A 22,939-nucleotide genomic window follows, 5' to 3' on the forward strand; every position below is an offset into this window, starting at 1 on the left:
ACTACTTTCTCCCCCTTTTGAACATAATAAGATACCAATTTGAAAACATCATTTTTAAAATTAGGTGGTGGTGCGGTCCTTTTGCTTTGGGCTAATACTTTCTCCCCCTTTGGCATGAATCGCCAAAAACGGATACTTGAGTGAAATATAAGCCCTTTAACTACTTTCTCCTCCTATGGCAAACAAAATATGAGTGAAGATTATACCAAAGACGGAGATTGCTCGGAGCGACAGCGAAGGATGAGTAATTTCGATGGAGTGGAGTGGGAGCCTTTGTCTTCGCCGAAGACTCCAAATCCCTTTCAATACACCTATGACTTGGTTTGAAATATACTTGAAAACACATTAGTCATAGCACATGAAAGAGATATGATCAAAGGTATATTAATGAGCTATGTGTGCAAAACATCAAAAGAAATTCCGAGAATCAAGAATATTTAGCTCATGCCTAAGTTTGTTAAAACTTTGTTCATCTAATGGCTTGGTAAAGATATCGGCCAATTGTTCTTTAGTGTTGATATAAGCAATATCGATATCTCCCTTTTGTTGGTGATCCCTTAGAAAATGATACCGAATGGCTATGTGTTTAGTGCGGCTATGCTCAACGGGATTATCTGCCATGCGGATTGCACTCTCATTATCACATAGAAGAGGAACCTTGGTTAATTTGTAACCATAGTCCCTAAGGGTTTGCCTCATCCAAAGCAATTGCGCGCAACAATGGCCTGCGGCAATATACTCGGCTTCGGCGGTAGAAAGAGCTACGGAATTTTGCTTCTTTGAAGCCCAAGACACCAGAGACCTTCCCAAGAACTGGCAAGTCCCCGATGTGCTCTTTCTATTAATTTTACACCCCACCCAATCGACATCCGAATAACTAATTAAATCAAATGTGGATCCCCGAGGGTACCAAAGCCCAAACTTAGGAGTATAAACTAAATATCTCAAGATTCGTTTTACGGCCGTAAGGTGAGCTTCCTTAGGGTTGGCTTGGAATCTTGCACACATGCATACGGAAAGCATAATGTCCGGTCGAGATGCACATAAATAGAGTAAAGAGCCTATCATCGACCGATATACCTTTTGATCGACGGATTTACCTCCCGTGTCGAGGTCGAGATGCCAATTTGTTCCCATGGGTGTCTTGATGGGCTTGGCATCCTTCATCCCAAACTTGTTTAGAATGTCTTGAGTATACTTCGTTTGGCTAATGAAGGTACCCTCTTGGAGTTGCTTCACTTGAAATCCCAAGAAGTACTTCAACTCCCCCATCATCGACATCTCGAATTTTTGTGTCATGATCCTACTAAATTCCTCACATGTAGATTCATTAGTAGACCCAAATATAATATCATCAACATAAATTTGGCATACAAACAAATCACTGTCGAGAGTTTTAGTAAATAAAGTAGGATCGGCCTTTCCAACTTTGAAGCCATTAGTGATAAGGAAATCTCTTAGGCATTCATACCATGCTCTTGGGGCTTGCTTGAGCCCATAAAGCGCCTTAGAGAGTTTATACACATGGTTAGGGTACTCACTATCCTCAAAGCCGGGAGGTTGCTCAACATAGACCTCTTCCTTAATTGGTCCATTGAGGAAGACACTTTTCACGTCCATTTGATAAAGCTTGAAGCCATGGTAAGTAGCATAGGCAAGTAAAATGCGAATTGATTCTAGCCTAGCTACGGGTGCATATGTTTCACCGAAATCCAAACCTTCGACTTGTGAATACCCCTTGGCCACAAGTCGGGCTTTGTTCCTTGTCACCACACCATGCTCATCTTGCTTGTTGCGGAAGACCCACTTGGTTCCTACAACATTTTGATTAGGACGTGGAACTAAATGCCATACCTCATTCCTAGTGAAGTTGTTGAGCTCCTCTTGCATCGCCACCACCCAATCCGAATCTTGTAGTGCTTCCTCTACCCTGTGTGGCTCAATAGAGGAAACAAAGGAGTAATGCTCACAAAAATGTGCAACACGAGATCTAGTGGTTACCCCCTTATGAAGGTTGCCGAGGATGGTGTCGACGGGGTGATCTCTTTGGATTGCTTGGTGGACTCTTGGGTCTGGCGGTCTTGGAGCTTGTTATTCTTCCTCATCTTGGTCATGGGTATCTCCCCCTTGATCATTGCTCTCCTCTTGAGGTGGCTCAACTTCTTGATCTACTCCTTCATCATTTTGAACCTCATCCTCATCTTGAGTTGGTGGAGATGCTTGTATTGAGGAAGATGGTTGATCTTGTGCTTGTGGAGGCTCTTCGGATTCCTTAGGACACACATCCCCAATGAACATGTTCCTTAGCTCGACGCACGAAGCCTCTTCATCACCTAGCTCATCAAGATCAACTTGCTCTACTTGAGAGTCGTTAGTCTCATCAAACACAATGTCACAAGAGACTTCAACTAATCCAGAGGACTTGTTAAAGACTCTATATGCCCTTGTGTTTGAATCATAACCTAGTAAAAAGCCTTCTACAGCCTTAGGAGCAAATTTAGATTTTCTACCTCTTTTAACTAGAATAAAACATTTGCTACCAAAGACTCTGAAATATGAAACATTGGGCTTTTTACCGGTTAGGAGTTCATATGATGTCTTCTTGAGGATTCAGTGTAGATACAACCGGTTGATGGCGTAACAGGCGGTGTTGACCGCCTCGGCCCAAAACCGATCCGAAGTCTTGTACTCATCAAGCATGGTTCTTGCCATGTCCAATAGAGTTCGATTCTTCCTCTCCACTACACCATTTTGTTGTGGCGTGTAGGGAGAAGAGAACTCATGCTTGATGCCCTCCTCCTCAAGGAAGCCTTCAATTTGAGAGTTCTTGAACTCCGTCCCGTTGTCGCTTCTTATTTTCTTGATCCTTAAGCCGAACTCATTTTGAGCCCATCTCAAGAATCCCTTTAAGGTCTCTTGGGTATGAGATTTTTTCTGCAAAAAGAACACCCAAGTGAAGCGAGAATAATCATCCACAATAACTAGACAATACTTACTCCCGTTGATGCTTATGTAAGCTATTGGGCCGAATAGGTCCATGTGTAGGAGCTCGAGTGGCCTGTCGGTCGTCATGATGTTCTTATGTGGATGATGAACACCAACTTGCTTCCTTGCCTGACATGCGCTACAAATTCTGTCTTTCTCAAAATGAACATTTGTTAGTCCCAAAATGTGTTCTCCCTTTAGAAGCTTGTGAAGATTCTTCATCCCAACATGTGCTAGTCAGCGATGCCAGAGCCAGCCCATGTTAGTCTTAGCAATTAAGCAAGTGTCGAGTTCAGCTCTATCAAAATCTACTAAGTATAGCTGACCCTCTAACACTCCCTTAAATGCTATTGAATCATCACTTCTTCTAAAGACAGTGACACCTACATCCGTAAAAAGACAGTTGTAACCAATTTTGCATAATTGCGAAACTGAAAGCAAGTTGTAATCTAAAGAATCTACAAGAAAAACATTGGAAATGGAATGGTTAGGTGATATAGCAATTTTACCCAATCCTTTGACCAAACCTTGATTTCCATCCTCGAATGTGATAGCTCGTTGGGGATCTTGGTTTTTCTCGTAGGAGGAGAACATCTTTTTCTCCCCTGTCATGTGGTTTGTGCACCCGCTATCGATGATCCAACTTGAGCCCCCAGATGCATAAACCTACAAAACAAGTTTAGTTCTTGATTTTAGGTACCCAAATGGTTTTGGGTCCTTTGACATTAGATACAAGAACTTTGGGTACCCAAACACAAGTCTTAGGGCCCTTGTGTTTGTCCCCAACATATTTGGCAACTACCTTGCCGGATTTGTTAGTTAAAACATATGATGCATCAAAAGTTTTAAATGAAATATTGTGATCATTTGATGCAATAGGAGTTTTCTTTCTAGGCAATTTAGCACGGGTTGATTGCCTAGAGCTAGATGTCTCACCCTTATACATAAAAGCATGATTAGAGCCAGAGTGAGACTTCCTAGAGTGAATTCTCCTAATTTTGCTCTCGGGATAACCGACAGGGTACAAAATGTAACCCTCGTTATCCTGAGGCATGGGAGCCTTGCCCTTTACAAAGTTAGACAATCTCTTAGGAGGGGCGTTAAGTTTGACATTATCCCCCTTTTGGAAGCCAATGCCATCCTTGATGCCAGGGCGTCTCCCATTATAGAGCATGCTTCTAACAAATTTAAAATTTTCATTTTCTAAGTCATGCTCATTAATTTTAGCATTAAGTTGAGCTATGTGATCATTTTGTTTCTTAATTAAAGCTAGGTGATCATGAATAGCATCAACATTGATGTCTCTACATCTAGTGCAAATGGAAACATGCTCAATGGTAGATGTAGAGGATTTGCAAGAATTAAGTTCAACAATCTTAGCACGTAAAATATCATTCTTATCTCTAAGATCGGAAATGGAAGCATTGCAAACATCTAAATCCTTAGCCTTAGAAATCAAATTTTCATTTTTAAGGCTAGCAAGAGAAACATTCAATTCTTCAATCTTAGCAAGTAAATCAACATTATCATCTCTAAGATTGGGAATTGAAACATCACTAACATTAGAATCAACCTTAGCAATTAATTTAGCATTTTCATTTCTAAGGTTGGCAATTGTATCATTACAAGTGCTTAGCTCACTAGATAATTTTTCACATTTTTCTACTTCTAGAGCGTAAGCATTCTTAACCTTAACATGCTTCTTGTTTTCTTTAATTAAGAAGTCCTCTTGAGAGTCCAAGAGGTCATCCTTCTCATGAATAGCACTAATTAATTCATTTAATTTTTCTTTTTGTTGCATGTTGAGGTTGGCAAAAAGGGTGCACAAATTATCCTCCTCATCACTACAATTATCCTCATCACTAGAGGTTTCATATTTAGTGGAGGATTTTGATTTTACCTTCTTCCTTTTGCTGTCCTTTGCCATGAGGCACTTGTGGCCGACGTTGGGGAAAAGGAGGCCCTTGGTGACGGCGATGTTGGTGGCGTCTTCGTCGGAGGAGGAGTCGGAGGAGCTCTCGTCGGAGTCCCACTCGCGGCACACATGGGCATCGCCGCCCTTCTTCTTGTAGTATCTCTTCTTTTCACTAGATAGTGGACATTTTGCAATAAAGTGACCGGGCTTACCACACTTGTAGCAAACTTTCTTGGAGCGGGGCTTGTAATCCTTCCCCCTCCTTTGCTTGAGGATTTGGCGGAAACTCTTGATGATGAGCGCCATTTCCTCGTTGTCGAGCTTGGAGGCGTCGATGGGTTGTCTACTTGATGTAGACTCCTCCTTTTTCTCCTCCGTTGCCTTGAATGCGACCGATTGTGCTTCGGTCGTGGAGGGGCCATCAAGCTCGATGATTTTCTTTGAGCCTTTGATCATCAACTCAAAGCTCACAAAATTTCCTATCACTTCCTCGGGAGTCATTAGTGTATATCTAGGATTACCACGAATTAATTGCACTTGTGTAGGGTTAAGAAAAACAAGTGATCTAAGGATAACCTTAACCATCTCATGGTCATCCCATTTGGTGCTCCCGAGGTTGCGCACTTGGTTCACCAAGGTCTTCAAGCGGTTGTACATGGCTTGAGGGTCCTTGCCATGGTTGAGTCGGAACCGACCGAGCTCCCCCTCGATCGTCTCCCACTTGGTGATTTTGGTCACCTCATCTCCTTCGTGCGCGGTCTTGAGTACGTCCCAAATCTCCTTGGCACTCTTTAACCCTTGCACCTTGTTATACTCATCTCTACTTAGAGAGGCGAGGAGTATAGTGGTGGCTTGAGAGTTGAAGTGTCGGATTTGGGCGACCTCGTCCGAATCATAGTCTTCATCTCTCGGTGATGGTACCTGTACTCCAATCTCAACAACATCCCAAATGCTAGTGTGGAGTGAGGTTAGATGATGCCTCATTTTATCACTCCACATATTATAATCTTCACCATCAAACATAGGTGGTTTGCCTAATGGGACGGAAAGTAATGGAGTACGTTTGGAAATACGAGGATAGCGTAGGGGAATCTTACTAAACTTGTTGCGCTCATGGCGCTTAGAAGTTACGGATGGCGTGTTGGAGCCAGAGGTGGATGGCGACGAAGAGTCGGTCTCGTAGTAGACCACCTTCCTCATCTTCTTCTTCTTGTCACCGCTCCGACGTGACTTGTCGTGTGAAGGGGATCCCTTCACCTTGTTGGCGGACTCCCCGGATGGAGCCTTCCCATGGCTTGTAGCGGGCTTCTCGCCGGTCCCGAACTCCCTCTTGGCGGATGCTCCCGACATCACTTCGAGCGGTTAGGCTCTAATGAAGCACCGGGCTCTGATACCAATTGAAAGTCGCCTAGAGGGGGGGGGGTGAATAGGGCGAATCTGAGATTTATAAACTTAAGCACAACTACAAGCCAGGTTAGCGTTAGAAATAGATACGAGTCCGAGAGAGAGGGCGCAAAACAAATCGTGAGCAAATAAGAAGCCAGACACGATGATTGGTTTTACCGAGGTTCGGTTCTTGCAAACCTACTCCCCGTTGAGGTGGTCACAAAGACCGGGTCTCTTTCAACCCTTTCCCTCTCTCAAACGATCACTTAGACCAAGTGAGCTTCTCTTCTCAATCAAACGGAACACGAAGTTCCCGCAAGGACCACCACACAATTGATGTCTCTTGCCTTGGTTACAATTGAGTTTGATCACAAGAAGAATGAGAAAGAAAAGAAGCGATCCAAGCGCAAGAGCTCAAATGAACACAAATATCACTCTCTCACTAGTCACTATTGATTGGAGTTGTCTTTGGACTTGGGAGAGGCTTTGATCTCTTTGGAGTGTCTAGAATTAAATGCTATAACTCTTGTAATGTGTTGAAGGTGGAAAACTTGGATGCCATTGAATGTGGGGTGGTTGGGGTATTTATAGCCCAACCACCAAAAATGGCCGTTGGAAGACTGCTGTCGCATGGCGCACCGGACACTGTCCGATGCGCCAGCCACGTCAGCCAGCCATTGGGGTTCGACCGTTGGAGCTCTGACTTGTGGGGCCTCTGGGCTGTCCGGTGGTGCACCGGATAGGTCCTGTAGACTGTCTGGTGCGCCCCCCGCGCGTGCTCTGACTCTGGCGCGCACTGTAGCGCATTTAATGCGGTTGCAGTCGTCCGTTGCGCGCGAAGTAGCCGTTGCTCCACTGGCACACCGGACAGTCCGGTGAATTATAGCGGAGCGCCCTCTGATTTTCCCGAAGGTAGCGAGTTTAGCGTCGAGTGCCCTGGTGCATCGGACACTGTCCGGTGGTGCACCGGACATTGTCTGGTGGCACACCGGACAGTCCGGTGCGCCAAACCAGGGTGCCTTTGGGTTGTCTTTTGCTCTCTTTGTTTGAACCCTTTCTTGGTCTTTTTATTGGCTTATTGTGAACCTTTGACACCTGTAAAACTTATAGACTAGAGCAAACTAGTTAGTTCAATTATTTGTGTTGGGCAATTCAACCACCAAAATCAATTAGGAAAAAGGTGTAAGCCTAATTTCCTTTCATCGGTATGTGGATCCGACGGTGATGACCCCGTTGGGGCCCGACATCTTGAGCTTGAGGTAGGTGTAGATGGGGATGGCCATGAACTTGGCGTAGCATGGTCTCCCCAGTACTACGTGGTAGGTTCCCCGGAACCCGACCACCTCAAACGTGAGGGTTTCCTTTCGGAAGTTGGAGGGAGTCCCGAAGCAGACGGGCAGATCGAGTTGTCCAAGGGGCTGGACGCGCCTCCCGGGGATGATCCCGTGAAAGGGCGCCGCACCGGCCCGGATTGTGGACAGATCGATCTGCAAGAGCCCGAGGGTCTCGGCGTAGATGATGCTGAGGCTGCTACCTCCGTCCTTGAGGACCTTGGTGAGCCTGACGTTGCCGATGATGGGATCGACAACGAGCGGGTACTTTCCTGGGCTCGGCATGCGGTCGGGGTGGTCGCCTTGGTCGAAGGTGATGGGCTTGTCGGACCAGTCTAGGTAGACTGGCGCCGCCACCTTCACCGAGCAGACCTCCCGGCGCTCCTGCTTGCGGTGCCGAGCCGAAGCGTTCGCCACTTGCCAACCGTAGATCATGAAGCAGTCGTGGAACTCGGGGAACTCCTCTACCTTGTTTCCCTCCTTCTTGTCATTGTCGTGGCCTCTACCACCTTCCGCCGGGGGCCCGGCCTTATGGAAGTAGCGCTGAAGCATGACGCATTCCTCAAGGGTGTGCTTGACGGGACCCTGATGATAGGGGCATGACTCCTTGAGAATCTTGTCGAATAGGTTGGCCCCTCCGGGAGGCTTTCAAGGGTTCCTGTGCTCGGCGGCGGCGACAAGATCTGCGTCGGCGGCGTCGCATTTCGCTTGCGACTTCTTCTTGGCCTTCTTCTTTGTGCCGCGCTGAGCGGACGCCTCGGGGACGTCTTCCTGCTAGCGTCCCTGAGGCTGCTTGTCCTTCTGGAAGATGGCCTCGACCGCCTCCTGACCAGAGGCGAACTTGGTGGCGATGTCCATCAGCTCGCTTGCCCTGGTGGGAGTCTTGCGACCCAGCTTGCTCACCAGGTCGCGACAACTGGTGCCGGCGAGGAACGCGTCGATGACATCTGAGTCGGTGATGTTGGGCAGCTCGGTGTGCTGCTTCGAAAATCGCCGGATATAATCTCGCAGGGATTCCCCTGGCTGCTGGTGGCAGCTTCGGAGATCCCAAGAGTTCCCAGGGCGCACGTATGTGCCCTGGAAGTTTCCAGCGAAGGCTTTGACCAGGTCGTCCCAGTTGGAGATCTGCGCAGGAGGCAGATGATCCAGCCAGGCTCGGGCAGCGTCGGAGAGGAACATGGAGAGGTTGCGGATGATGAGGTTGTCATCGTCCGTTCCACCCAGCTGGCAGGCCAGCCGGTAGTCCGCGAGCCACAGTTCCGACCTTGTTTCCCCCGAGTACTTAGTGATGGTAGTCGGGGCTCGGAACCGGGTCGGGAACGGCGCCCGTCGTATGGCCCGGCTGAAAGCTTGCAGACCGGGTGGTTCGGGCGAGGGGCTCCGATCCTCCCCGCTGCCGTAGCGTCCCCCACGCTTGGGGTGGTATCCTCGACGCACCTTCTCGTCGAGGTGGGCTCGACGGTCGCGGCAGTGGTGCTAGTTGCCGAGGCGACCCGGGGCTGCAGGCGTTGCGTCCCGCGTGCACCCGGTGTGGACCAAGGCTTCCCGCATGAATCGGGAAGTCGCGGCACGATGCTCCGGGGGGTACCCTTGCCTTTGGGAGACAGAGCTCTCGGCCCGTCGGACCGCGGCATCCTCCAGGAGATTCTTGAGTTCTCCCTGGATACGCTGCCCCTCGGTGGTGGATGGCTCCGGCATCGCTCGTAGTAGTATTGCCGCTGCAGCCAGGTTCTGGCCGACCCCATTGAAAGCCCGGGGCAACCTTGCCCTGGCATCGTCAGCGATGCGGTGCTGGACATCCTGGGCCGGACGATGCGCTTCTCCGGCTAGTGCTCGACCTGCCCACTCCTGCCCGATGTTTTGCCGGAGTTGCACAAGTTGTCCTGCTTCCTCGTCGAGCTTAGCCTACATCTCGCGGATTTGCTCAAGCTGTGTGTCCTGACCCCCCGCAGGGACTGGGACCACAGCTAGCTCCCGAAGGATGTAAACGCGAGGCGCAGGCCTAGGGGGATCGTCGTCCTCTATTATACCAAGGTGGTTGCCTTCGTCGAGACCCCCTATATCGACGTGGAAACATTCGCGACATGGGCCACAGTCCTCGTCGTCAAGGTTGTGGCCATCATCGGAGTAATCGAGAGGCAGTAGTCACATGCGGTCATGAAGTCTGGCATGACGCTAGGATTACCGAGCCCGGAGAAATCCCAACCAGAGTCAGGCTCGTCGTCTTCCTCGGAGCTTGGGGGCTAGTAGGTCGAGATGGCCGTCAGTCGGTCCCAGGTTGACCACATATGGTACCCCGGAAGGTTAGGATATGCCTTTATGAAAGCGTCCACCGAAGCGGGGTCGCTTGGTAGGTTGAAGCTGAATCTAAAAGGAACAGGGTGTAAAACAGACGGTACCTCTTGATCGACGGACGGTGACGAAGTCGCGTCGGGGACGGACCGCACCGTTATCTCAGGTACGAGGCTAACGCCCAGCAAGTCCTTCACGAGCGTGCTGGTGTCATCTGTCCGCTTGGGGTTGGCGTGTTGCGGGGAAACGGCGCTCGCCTTCGTCTCAGACGCGAGGTCAACGTCCGTCGTGTCCCCCACTGGGGCACCGGCGTCGTCGACTCGCTCGACAGCCAACTAGGTGCCGCCTCCTGCTTGGCCACGGTTGCTCCGCCTCCTCCTCCTGCGGTGGGGAAGGTGACGGGACAGACCCGGATGCTGCTCTTCCGCCATGGGGGGAAGACGTCGTCGAGTCCGCCGCCGCCGGGCGGGTTGACGACCGCCGTTGTCGCTGTCGCGCGGCAGAGGAAGGAGTACCATATCGTAGCTGCCGTCGAGGGACATGAACTCGAGACTCTCGAAATGGAGCAGCATCCCGGGCTGAAGAGGTTGCTGGGGACTACCCATCTGGAGCTCGACAGGAAGCTGTTCGTCAACACGCAGCAGGCCCCTACCTGGCACGCCAACTGTCGGCGTTTCGACCCCGGGGGTCCCTGGACCGACGAGTAAATTGTCGCTGTGTGTCCCAGCCCAGATGGGTCGGCGTGAGATGGAACACAAGGGGGAAAAGAGAACCGCGGCTCGTGTTATCCTGCGCCCAGGGCGGATGCGCTTGCAGTAGGGGGTTACAAGCGTTCGCGAGGGAGAGAGAACCTGTCCATCAGCCCGTCCTCCCGCGTGGTCGCCTCCTTTGTATGAGGGCCCTGGACCTTCCTTTTATAGATGTAAGGAGAGGGTCCAGGTGTACAATGGGGGGTGTAGCAATATGCTAACGTGTCCGACAGAGAGGAGCCAGAGCCCTATGTACATGCCAACGTGGCTATCGGAGAGGCGCTAGAGCCCTGTGCATGCGATGTCGTGGCCGTCGGAGGAGCGCTTGAGCCCTGTAGAAGCACAGCTGTCGGGGCTGCCGGGACCTTGCTGACGTCTCCTTGCTTCCGTAGGGGGTTGAGAACCGTCGTCGTCATGGGCGCACACGGGGTGCCATCATTACTTGTTTACCGGGGCGAGCCAGATGGGACGCCGGTCTTGTTCCCCATAGCCTGAGCTAGCCAGGAGTAGGGTAATGATGATCCCCCCTGTGGTGTGGTCAGTCCGAGCCCAAGGTCGGGCGAGGCGGAGACTCCTCCTGAGGCCGAGGCCGGGGTCGGGCGAGGACGCGATTCCGCCCGAGGTCGAGGTTAAGGCCGGGCCCTAGGGTCGGGCGATGCGGAGACCACCTTCCGAGGTCGAGGTCGAGGCCGAGCCCTGGGGTCGGGCGAGGCGGAATCCATCTTCCGAGGCCGAGGTCGAGGCCGAGCCCTGGGGTCGGGCGAGGCGAAGTCCATCTTCCGAGGCCGAGGCGGGGGCCGAGCCCTGGGGTCGGGTGAGGCGGAGATCGTCTATTGCGCCTGAGGCGGGACTTAACTGTTGTCAGCCTCACCCTGGCGGGTGGCACAGCTGTCGGAGCGGGGCAGGCGGCGCTGTTTTCCTGTCAGGTCAGCCAGTGGAGGGGCGAAGTGACTGCGGTCACTTCGGCCCTGCCGACTGAGGAACGTGCGTCAGGATAAGGTGTCAGGCGATCCTTGCATTTAATGCTCCTGCGATACAGTCGGTTGGTGAGGCGATCTGGCCAAGGTTGCTTCACTGCGAAGCCTGCCCGAGCTGGGCCTCGGGCGAGTCGAGGGTGCGCCCGTTGCTTGAGGAGACCCTCGGGCGAGGCGTGAATCCGCCCTGGTCTACTGTTCCTGCCCGAGGCCGGGCTCGGGCGAGGCGATATCGCGTCCCTTGAGTGGACGGAGCCTTGACCTCAATTGCACCCATCAGGCTCTGCAGCTTGTGCTGATGGTGATTACCAGCCGAGTTTAGAAGTCTTGGGGGTACCCCTAATTATGGTCCCCGACAGTGAGCTTGTTGGTAAACAACCCGCCGTCCACCGTAGCTGTGGACTGAGTCTAAGAAATCTTGCGCAGAACCCCCTGTACTTATCTGATTTTGTGCGCGCAATCCAGGGGCCAGAGAAAGCAGATAAATAATTAGAGAAAATGATTTTTAATATAAAAACAATTACATAATAGTGTTTAATCTCTAGAAAATTCATATTTAATCCTTTTCAGTTCATCCCAGTTCCTATAATTGTGTAACAATATTGTTCACCACCTATTGTCTCTGTTTTGACATGAAAACAGTAATAAAATTTATTTCTTAATTAATCTTATACCAAGCACATAAAATCTTTAGAAATTCATAACTTAAATCCATAACTCCAAAATAACGATTCCTGTTCCTATAATCTTATTTTAATGTGTGGATTATTATTATGTATTTTGTTCACATGTTTGGTGTGATGTTAATTTTCTCTTTATACTGTGCTTGTTTGTATTGTGGCGAGTAGAAGAGCCAGTGGTTGAGGATTCTAGTGCCCAACAGATAGAGGTTGCTGAGCAGGAGCTCATTGAAGGCAAGTTGTGCCCTTGATCACTTCCTTTTTACCCAGTCATGTTCTTATTATTCATAATGATCTGTATAGGTTAATTTGATGGAATCCAATAGGTTACCCTAGTTTTGGCTATCTTTATACCTTGTTTTACCACTGAATTTTTTGGTAGTATATGCTATTGCTTTATGTGGTTTGGGGTATAGAGATATACATTACTCATGTTCATACTTTTGTTATCAGTTTATTATTTACTGTTCATGATAAGATCATTATGTTAATGTGAACATGGAGGACCACCCGGGAAAACAATGCCACCATAAAGATGGTATGGGACGCCCTTGGCTGACTAATTAGGAAAGCTAGTGGAAGACTACCTGTCGGCGTTTCGACCCCGGGGGGTCCCTGGACCGACGAGTAAAATTGTCGCTATGTGTCCCAGCCCAGATGGGTTGGCGCGAGATGGAACACAAGGGGGGAAATCGCGGCTCGTGTTATCCTGCGCCAGGGGGGATGCGCTTGCAGTAGGGGTTACAAGCGTTCGCGAGGGAGAGAGAGAGAGAGTGAGCCGGTTCGTCAGCCCGTCCTCCCGCGCAACCCTCCGCATGGAGGCCCTGGACCTTCCTTTTATAGATGCAAGGAGAGGGCCCAGGTGTACAATGGGGGTGTAGCTATGCGCTAACGTGTCTGGCAGAGAGGTGCCAGAGCCCTGTGTACATGCCAACGTGGTTGTCGGAGAGGTGCTAGAGCCCTGTGTACGTGGTGTCGTGGCCGTCGGAGGAGCGCTTGGGCCCTGTAGAAGCATAGCTGTCGGGGCTGCTGGGACCTTGCTGATGTCTCCTTGCTTCCGTAGGGGGCTGAGAACCACCGTCGTCATGGACGCACGCGGGGAGCCATCATTACCTGTTACCGGGGCGAGCCTGGATGGGACGCCGGTCTTGTTCCCCCGTAGCCTGAGCTAGCTAGGCGCAGGGTAATGATGTATCCCCCGCGGCGCGGTCGGTCCGAGCCCAAGGTCGGGTGAGGCGGAGGCTCCTCCCGAGGCCGAGGCCAGGGTCGGGTGAGGACGCGATTCCTTCTGAGGTCGAGGTTGAGGCCGAACCCTGGGGTCGGGCGAGGCGGAGACCATCTTCCGAGGCCGAGGTTGAGGCCGAGCCCTGGGGTCGGGCGAGGCGGAGACCTCCTGAGGCCGAGGCGGGGGCCGAGCCCTGAGGTCGGGCGAGGCGGAGACCTCCTCCTGAAGCTGAGGTTGAGGCCGAGCCCTAGGGTCGGGCGAGGCGGAGACCTCCTCCTGAAGCCGAGGTTGAGGCTGAGCCCTGGGGTCGGGTGAGGCGGAGCTTCCTGTTGCGCCTGAGGCTGAACTTAGCTGTTGTTAGCCTCACCCTGGCGGGTGGCACAACAGTCGGAGCGGGGCAGGCGACACTGTTTTCCTGTCAGGTTGGTCAGTGGAAGGGCGAAGTGACTGCGGTCACTTCGACCTTGCCGACTGAGGCACATGTGTCAGGATAAGGCGTCAGGCGATCCTCGCATTGAATGCGCCTGCGATACGGTCGGTTGGTGAGGCGATTTGGCCAAGGTTGCTTCACAACAAAGCCTGCCCGAGCTGGGCTTCGGGCGAGTCGAGGGTACACCCATTGTTTGAGGAGGCCCTCGGGCGAGGCGTGAATTCGTCTGGGACTACTGTTCCTGCCCGAGGCTGAGCTCGGGCGAGGCGAGATCGCGTCCCTTGGGTGGACGAAGCCTTGACCTGAATCGCGCCCATCAGTCTCTGCATCTTGCGCTGATGGTGGTTACCAGCCGCGTTTAGGAGCGTTGGGGGTACCCCTAATTATGGTACCCGACAGTAGCCCCCGAGCCTCAAAGGGAGTGTTGGTACTCGCGTGGAGGCTTTGTCGCACTTTTTTGCAAGGGGATCGGCCTTTCTCGGTTACACTTTGTTCTGGTGGGTGCGCGCGAGCGCACCCGCCGGGTGTAGCCCCCGAGGCCTCGGAGGAGTGGTTTGACTCCTCCGAGGTCTTAATGCCTTTCGTGATGCCTCGGCCGATCTGGTTGTTCCCTCATGCGATCTGATTGTAGCCCGGGTGCGTAGTCAGGTTCCGAGTTTTCAGGCTGGTTTTTGACGCTGTCAATGGTTTTGCCGTAGCCGGGTTTGCGAGAGCAGCCCCCGAGCCTCTGCACGGAGCGAGAGGACGATCAAGGACTGTCTTGACTTTTATCATACGCCCCTTCGTCGCCTTTTTGCAAGGAGGAAGGGGGGGGGGGGGGAAAGCGCCATGTTGCCCTCGGAGGGCATCGAACATGGTGCCTCCAGTGAGTTGCTAACGGGTGATCCGAGTGGACGCTCGTGCCCCGTTCGATAAGGGTCGGCTAGTGGCCCAGAGGCGCGCTCCAAAAGTACCTGCAGGTGATTTGCCGGACCCAGTCCCGTTCGATAGGGTCCAAGGGCTCGATGCCTCCCTCTGATGGGATTCCGTTACAAAATGTCCTAGGGTACCTCGATGCCTCCTGCTGGTCTCGGAAATGTCCTAGGGTACCTCAGGAGCGTAGCTCGAGCCTCGACCATGTAACGGATGTACCCAGAGTCATCCCTCGCTCTGCGTGCTCTGGGGCGGCTGTCGAACCCTTCCGAGGGGCCAGCCTTCGAACCCCTGATCAGTAGTGGGCGCGGAGCCCGAGTGCTCTGAGGCGGCTGTCGAACCCTTCCGAGGGGCCAGCCTTCGAACCTCTGATCAGTAATGAGCTTAAAGCCCGAGTGCTCTGGGGCAGCTGTCGAAACCATTCCGAGGGGGCCAGCCTTCGAACCCCTAATTAGTAGGAGGGCTCGGGGCCCGCTTCCTTCGCGGAGAAGGATCCCTTTCAGAATATCCCCTTTCTCGGTCCCTGTAGCAAGAGAGAGAGAAAGGGGAGGAGGAAAAGGATATGAATTTAAATGGTGTGGCGCACCTTTTTTGACGCGGTCATCATGGCGCAGGTGAAACAACACCTGCTTCGCCTGCCAAGGGCGTCGCTTGCCCTACCGAGGAGTTAATGCGACGGGACGGGCGATTCGCGGGGCGGCCGTTGCGCGTGCGCGAGTCGTTCGAGGAACGGGCGTTTCACCTTCGAGTTTGAATTTCGCGGCGGGTTCGGGCGAAGTGTTGAACGGATCTCGCCCGGGCCTTTATATACCCAGAAAAGGGGCCGGCGGTGGTTCTTTACTCTGCTGCTCGCCTTCTGCTTTGGTTTCCGCAACCTAAGAGAATAGCCAGAGAAAAGGAAACCACACACCTTTTTTGCTCCACCTCCACCCCCTTCGTTCGGCGATGGCCGACAAGGTGACCGTCGTTCCGCCGCGCGATCCGTGGCCTTTCTCCACCGTCACGGTGGACGATCTGGAGGCCCTCGTCGCCGATGGTTTGCTCCGTCCCCTCTCCGGTGACCCACAGCCGGAGTGGATGGCCCCCATGAGCGAGGCCGACCCGACTCCGCTGCCGGGGTATGTGGTCAGTTTCGTCTCCTTCCACGAGCGGGGGTTCAGAGTGCCAGCGAGCCATTTCATGCGGGCGCTCCTGCACTACTACGGGGTGGAGCTACACAACTTCAACCCCAACTCCATTGTGCAAGCGGCCATCTTCGCGGCGGTTTGCGAGGGGTTTTTGGGGATTGACCCCCACTGGGATCTATGGACCCATCTCTTCTCCGTGGAGCTTTTTGCCTTGACGACGGGGGAAAAGAAGGTCCGCATGGCAGTGCGGGCCGGTGGCTGCACCCTCCAGTTGAGGCAGGGGCGCGCGCAACAGTACATCCCCGCCATCCTTGTGTCTTCGAACAAGGGGTGGCAGCGCCGGTGGTTTTACCTCCGGAACGACGATGGAAGGCTCCCATCGTTTTCTCAACGAGTGGTGACCGTCGCCGGCAGTAACTGGCCTTGGGGGGCCACGTGCGAGAAACAAGAGAATCTCCAGCCTCTTTCGGAGGCCTTGCAGAGGTTACGAGATGGGGGGCTTACCGCTGCGGGGGTGGTCGCCGCCATCCATCACCGGAGGGTGCTCCCTTTGGCAGAGCGGCGATTGCCGCTCTTGGAGATGAAGCCGGGGGTTGATTTGGAGGGCTCGCAGATGTCCTCGGCTCCCCTTTCCGCTGACGACCTCCGCAGGCGGATAGCGGGCACAGTAGGGAGGCTAGATGCCGGCGCCCTTACCCAGCCCTTGATGCGCCCCGAGCGTGGGTACGTGTCCCTGGTTAGTGTCCGCTCCTTCTCCTATTTTGCGCTGAGTTGCCTTTGATTCTCACTGTCGGGATTTCCGTTCGTCTCCAGGGGTTGGGGTTTCACAAGCCCTCCCTGCCACGGGTCCCGGAGGACGCGGTGGACCGAGCCACGCGGAGGGTCGCCGCGGAGAAGAAAAAGGAGAAAAAGGACGCAGAAAAGGCCCGGGCCCGCGAGCGGATGCGGGCTCGGGATGCCTTGGAGAAGCGCCGTCGAAGGCAGGAGAGGGACAGGCTCCCAATGGAGCCGTCGCCAGAGACGCCTGACGACGATGACGATGACGATGACGACGAGGACGACGACATGGCGGCCCGTCTTGGCCTTAGCCTAGATCTGAGGCTGTGCTAGGGGTCGTCGAGCCAGCCTCCAAGTGGGCTGGTGCCGTCGGTATCTGGGGTCGGGTCATCAAGGTCCCGGTCCGAGGAGCGGGGACAGGCCGAGGGGGTACTTGACCCCTTGGCCGAGGTAGTTGAGGTGACTCCGGGGAGTTAGGCCGACCCGCCTGTCCCCCAAGAGCAGTCGCCCGTGCCGGCTGTACAGGAGGTTGATCCTCGGGCCGTCGTGATGGCGCCTGGGCAGGCCGTCCCTTTGGCGAACCTCGGCAGCGCCTGCGGGGACCGAGGCCCAAGGGGTCTCCCCGCAGGCATGATTGGCCTTGGTTCGAAGCGGGTGAGTATATACGGATACCTCTGTTTTGTCTCCTTCTTCATGTGTTCTGAGCCTTTTTTACCTTTCCCTTTCAGCAAACGGAGGCAAGGTTCGGCCGGTCTGGCCCCCCGGAAGGCCCTTAAGATGGTGCTGGCTTCTGCAGCCGTGCCGCAGCGCGCCACGCTGGTTGGCTGGCCTCTGCACAAGACACCCTCGAGCGGGGGGCCCAGGCGGCACGAGTCGCCCTGGGGCAAGCCTCCCAGGTTGACCCTTCCATCGGGGAGGTCATCGTGCTGGGGGAGGCTGCTGGCGTGGCCGTGGCCCCAAGCCCACCTGTCGTGTTGCCGGCGCCGGCACCAGCTTCTGCCGAGGCCGTCGCTGTTCTGCCCGTGGAGCCACCCGTCGCTGCTGATGCTGGGATGGCTGAGGTGCCGCTGCTCGAGGTCGTCTCCGACCCTCCCAGTCTCGGCCATAAGGAGAGGGCGACCGCCGTTGCCGAGGTTGGCGATCGAGAGCCCGCTTCCTTAGCCGATGGGAGGCCCAGTACGCCGCCAGCGATGGTACCCGATGCGTCGACTGCAGGGGATCCCGACGCCTTGGAGGAGGGGCGCGCAGAACCGCGACCCGTCCTAGGGAGCAGCGACCTGATCCCCGCGCGGCGCGACCCCGATGAGTGGCATGGGCAGGCGCTCTGGTTCTGGACCCGCGGCGCCTCGAAGCCCCTTTTCGTCCTTGACGATGAGCGGGAGGAGCAGTCTCGGGATGAGCTCCGTGAGTATGCCGAGGCGGTGATGGGGTCGCTTCGGTCAGCCATGGAGATCCTTTCCAGGGACGTTCCCAGGGTCCTCTAGGTAAGGATTTTAGGCATACCTTTCGCGTGACTAGGGCATTCTTTGTAACACCCTGCTTCCCTTCCTCAGGAACTGACGGATGTGAGCACCGCCAAGTCGCTGTTCATCCGTCGTGAGACTGACGTATGGGGTTCGCTGCGGTTCCTAAGGGCCGTGTTTGCCGAGGCTAATGAACGCCTCACCCAATGGAGCACCGAGGTGGCGGACCTTCGGCTGCTCTGTGATGAGCTGGAGGTGGAGGCAGCGGCGGCGCGGGCAGAGGCGGCGTCGGCACGGACGGAGGCGCAGCAGCGGCAGCTGGAGCTCGACCATGTTATTGGCGAGCGGGACCAATCTTGGAGCCAGGCTGCCGAGGCTGTAGGCCGGGCTGAGGCCCTTGGAGGTCAGCTAGCCGAGGCGTCTGCTCGGGCTGGAGCCCTTGCGGAGGACCTGGCCGTGGCCGTCGGGTCTGCTCAGTCTGCCCAAGCCACAGCCTCAGAGCAGCGTGCCTGAGCTGAAGGTATGTTTCAACCGCTTTGTGACTTCGATTCAGCTTCATTCTTCAACTCATGTCTGAAGAATTCTGTTGGGCTATCTGTAGAGTTCGAGACAGCTCTCAACGAGTCCGTCAAGGCACTTGCCGAGGCGGCTGAGCAGAAGGAGGCCGATAGCGTGGCCATGTCCGAAGCTATCTCGGCCTTCTGTCAGGTCTTTGGCCTCGATGACGCCCCCTCGGGTAGCTCCCCCCAGAGTCACCTGCGGGCCTTGGGCGGCCATGTGCGTAGCAGACTCCATGAGGCGCTGCATCACGGCGTTAGGCGGACCTTCGCCGTGCTCGCTTCCCACTACGATGTGGATCTGGAGCGGGTCAGCGAGGGGTACTGTCTACCCAACGAAGACGAGGCTGCCTTAGCCGAGGTTCAGAGGCTTGACGCGGCCGTCGCGGGCCCAAGCGCGGTGCTGGCGTCCTCCTTCGAGGTGGAGATCCTTCCGCTCGCGCCGCCGTCCGGGGCTGGGCTAGATCTCGCTGAGGGTGGAGATGGCGCCGAAGGTGGAGACGAAGCCGAGGGTGCCGCTCCCCCCTGGGCGATGCCTGATTCTGCCGGAGTAGTCTGTTTGGAGCATGCATGTGTTTTTCGCGGCCGCCGAGGCCTAAACACTTTGTTGTCGTGTTATAAAGCTGCGTTTCTTTTCCTCTCGTTTCGAGTATCCGGACTTGTTCGTCAATAGCAGAATCACTTATCCGAGTAAGAGTTACTTTTCGCGGAAGGTGACGAGTGAGGTATTCGTATCCCGGAGGCGTAGGAGTCCCTCGGCTCGGTCGGCCTTGCCGCTTACGTGCGCTCTTACTCGTTTTGCAGGATTCCGTTATTGATATAGTCGGAAAGCACGAAAGTCGTTTTGGTAGAAAACTTTTCCGAGGAAAATTTTGACGCAGAGGGGGTTCCCCCTTCTAGCCCCTGAGGGAGGGTCGGGTTTTGCCGAGGCAAGGCTGACCCTTCCTTGATGGTTAGACTTTATTTTTGTATGTATAGAAAACGAGGTATATGAACGACTTGAAAACATCCTAAGGGTAAAAGCGACATAGCTGTCGGATGTTCCAAGCGTTGCTATAGACCTCGCCCTGATCGTTGGCCAGCTTGTACGTTCCGGGCTTCAAAATCTTGGCGATGATGAACGACCCTTCCCAGGGAGGAGTGAGCTTGTGGCGCCCTCGGGCGTCCTGCCGCAGCCGAAGTACCAAGTCTCACATCTAGAAGTTTCGGGGCCGAACCCCTCGGGCGTGGTAGTGTCGTAGAGACTGCTGATACCGTGCTGAGTGTAGTAAGGCCATGTCCCGAGCCTCTTCCGGCTGGTCCAGTGAGTCTTCTCGGCTGGTCTGGTTGCTTTGGTCGTCGTACGCCTTTGTCCTTGGGGAACCGTATTCTAAGTCTATGGGCAAGATAGCCTCGGCCCCATAGACTAGAAAGAACGGCGAGAAGCCCATGGCTCGGCTTGGCGTCGTCCTCAGACTCCAGACCACCGAGGGTAGTTCCTTCAACCATCGCTTGCTGAACTTGTTGAGGTCGTTGTAGATCCTCGGTTTAAGTCCCTGCAGAAGCATGCCATTGGCACGCTCTACCTGCCCATTCGTCATGGGGTGAGCTACGGCGGCCCAGTCCACGCGGATGTGGTGGTCCTTACAGAAGTCCAGAAACTTCTTCCCAGTGAACTGGGTGCCATTATCGGTGATGATGGAGTTCGGGACCCCAAAGTGATGGATGATGTTGGTGAAGAACGCCACCGCCTACTCGGACCTGATGTTGGTTAGGGGTCAGACCTCGATCCACTTGGAGAATTTGTCGATGGCGACCATCAGGTGCGTGAAGCCCCCGGGTGCCTTCTGCAAGGGACCAACGAGGTCCAGACCCCACACAACAAACGACCAGGTGATGGGTATCGTCTGTAGGGCCTGAGCGGGCAGGTGCGTCTGTCTTGTGTAGAATTGACACCCTTGGCAGGAGCGTACAATCCTAGTGGCGTCGGCCACCGCGGTCGGCCAGTAGAAGCCTTGTCGGAAGGCGTTCCCAACGAGGGCTCGAGGTGTTGCATGGTGACCGCAAGCCCCCCGAGTGTATCTCTTGCAATAGCTCCTGTCCTTCGGCGACGGATATGCATCGTTGGAGAATGCCCGAGGGGCTGCGGTGATAGAGCTCCTTTTCATCACCCAGTAAGACGAACGACTTGGCGCACCGCGCCAGTCACCGAGCTTTGGCCTTGTTGAGGGGTAGCTCCCCTCGGAGGAGATATTCCAGGTACGGGGTCTGCTAGTTTCGATTTGGCGCAACCCCATTCCGCTCTCCCTCGACACGTAGGGCCTCACCTTCGGCGGCCGAGGGTGCCTCGAGCTGGGCCGAGGCCTCCTCGGGCTCGGGCGTGTCGTCAATCTTGACGGAGGGTTGATGTATGTCTCTGGAGAAGACGTCCGGGGGAACCGTTGTCTGCCCCGAGGCTATTTTAGCCAGCTCATCCACAGTCTCGTTGTACCTTCGAGTGATGTGGTTGAGCTCGAGCCCGTAGAACTTGTCTTCCAGGCGCCGAACTTCGTCGCAGTAGGCCTCCATCTTCGGGTCGCGATAGTAGGAGTTCTTCATGACTTGGTCTATGACAAGCTACGAGTCGCCACGAGCGTCGAGGCGCCGAACCCCTAGCTCGATGGCGATGCGCAACCCGTTAACTAGAGCCTCGTACTCGGCCACGTTGTTTGACGCTGGGAAATGGAGGCGCAGCACGTAGCGGAGACGTTTCTCGAGGGGTGAGATGAAGAGCAGGCCCGCGCCGGCTCCTGTTTTCATCAGCGACCCATCGAAGTACATGGTCCAGAGTTCCGGTTGGATCAGAGTTGTTGGTAGCTGGGTGTCGACCCATTCAGCCATGAAGTCCGCCAAGACTTGGGACTTGATGGCCTTCCGAGGAGCGAACGAGATTGTCTCGCCCATGATCTCCACCGCCCACCTTGCTATCCTACCCGAGGCCTCTCGGCACTGAATTATCTCCCCCAGGGGGAAGGATGACACCACAGTCACCGGATGAGACTCCAAGTAGTGTCGCAACTTTTGTCGCATCAGAATTACTACGTACAGTAGCTTCTGAATTTGCGGGTAGCGGATCTTGGTCTCGGGTAGCACTTCACTGATGAAGTAGACCGGCCTCTGGACGAGCAGTGCATGCCCTTCTTCTCGTCTCTTGACTATGATCGCGACGCTGACCACCTGAGTGGTTGTGGCTATGTAGATCAAGAGGGCTTCTCCCGCAGCGGTGGGCACCAAGATGGGCGCGTTTGTAAGGAGCGCCTTTAAGTTTCCGAGGGCTTCCTCGACCTCGGGGGTCCAAGTGAAGCGCTCGGTCTTCCTTAAGAGGCGGTACAAGGGTAGGCCTTTTTCGCCAAGGCGCGAGATGAAGCGGTTCAGAGCCGCAAGGCATCCCATGACCCTCTGTACTCCTTTCAAGTCTTTGATAGGCCCCATGTTGGTGATGGCTGCGATTTTCTCTGAGTTGGCCTCGATGCCTCGCTCGGAGACAATGAACCCTAGGAGCATGCCTCGGGGGATTCCGAAGACACACTTCTCAGGGTTGAGTTTCACGCCCTTCGCTCTCAGACACTTGAATGTCGTTTCAAGGTCAGAGAGAAGGTCGGAGGATTTTCTCGTCTTGACTATGATGTCATCGACGTAAGCCTCGACCGTTCGGCCGATGTGCTCCCTGAACACGTGGTTCATGCACCTTTGGTATGTCGCACCTGCATTCCTCAAACCAAATGGCATAGTAGTGTAGCAGTACATGCCAAAAGGTGTGATGAAAGAAGTCGCGAGCTGGTCGGACTCTTTCATCTTGATTTGGTGATACCCTGAGTAGGCGTCGAGGAATGACAGGGTTTCACACCCAGCAGTGGAATCCACAATTTGATCAATGCGAGGCAGAGGGTAGGGAACCTTCGGACATGCTTTGTTTAGACCAGTGTAGTCTACGCACATCCTCCGTTTGCCACCTTTCTTTTTCACAAGCACAGGGTTGGCTAACCATTCGGGATGGAATACCTCTTTGATGAACCCTGCAACCATCAGCTTGTGGATCTCCTCGCCTATGGCTCTGCACTTTTCTTCGTCGAAACGGCGCAGAGGCTGCTTCACGGGTCGGGCTCCAGCTCGGATAT

This window comes from Zea mays, chromosome 4 (genome assembly GCF_902167145.1).
Source record: "Zea mays cultivar B73 chromosome 4, Zm-B73-REFERENCE-NAM-5.0, whole genome shotgun sequence".
Classification (NCBI taxonomy): Eukaryota; Viridiplantae; Streptophyta; class Magnoliopsida; order Poales; family Poaceae; genus Zea; species Zea mays.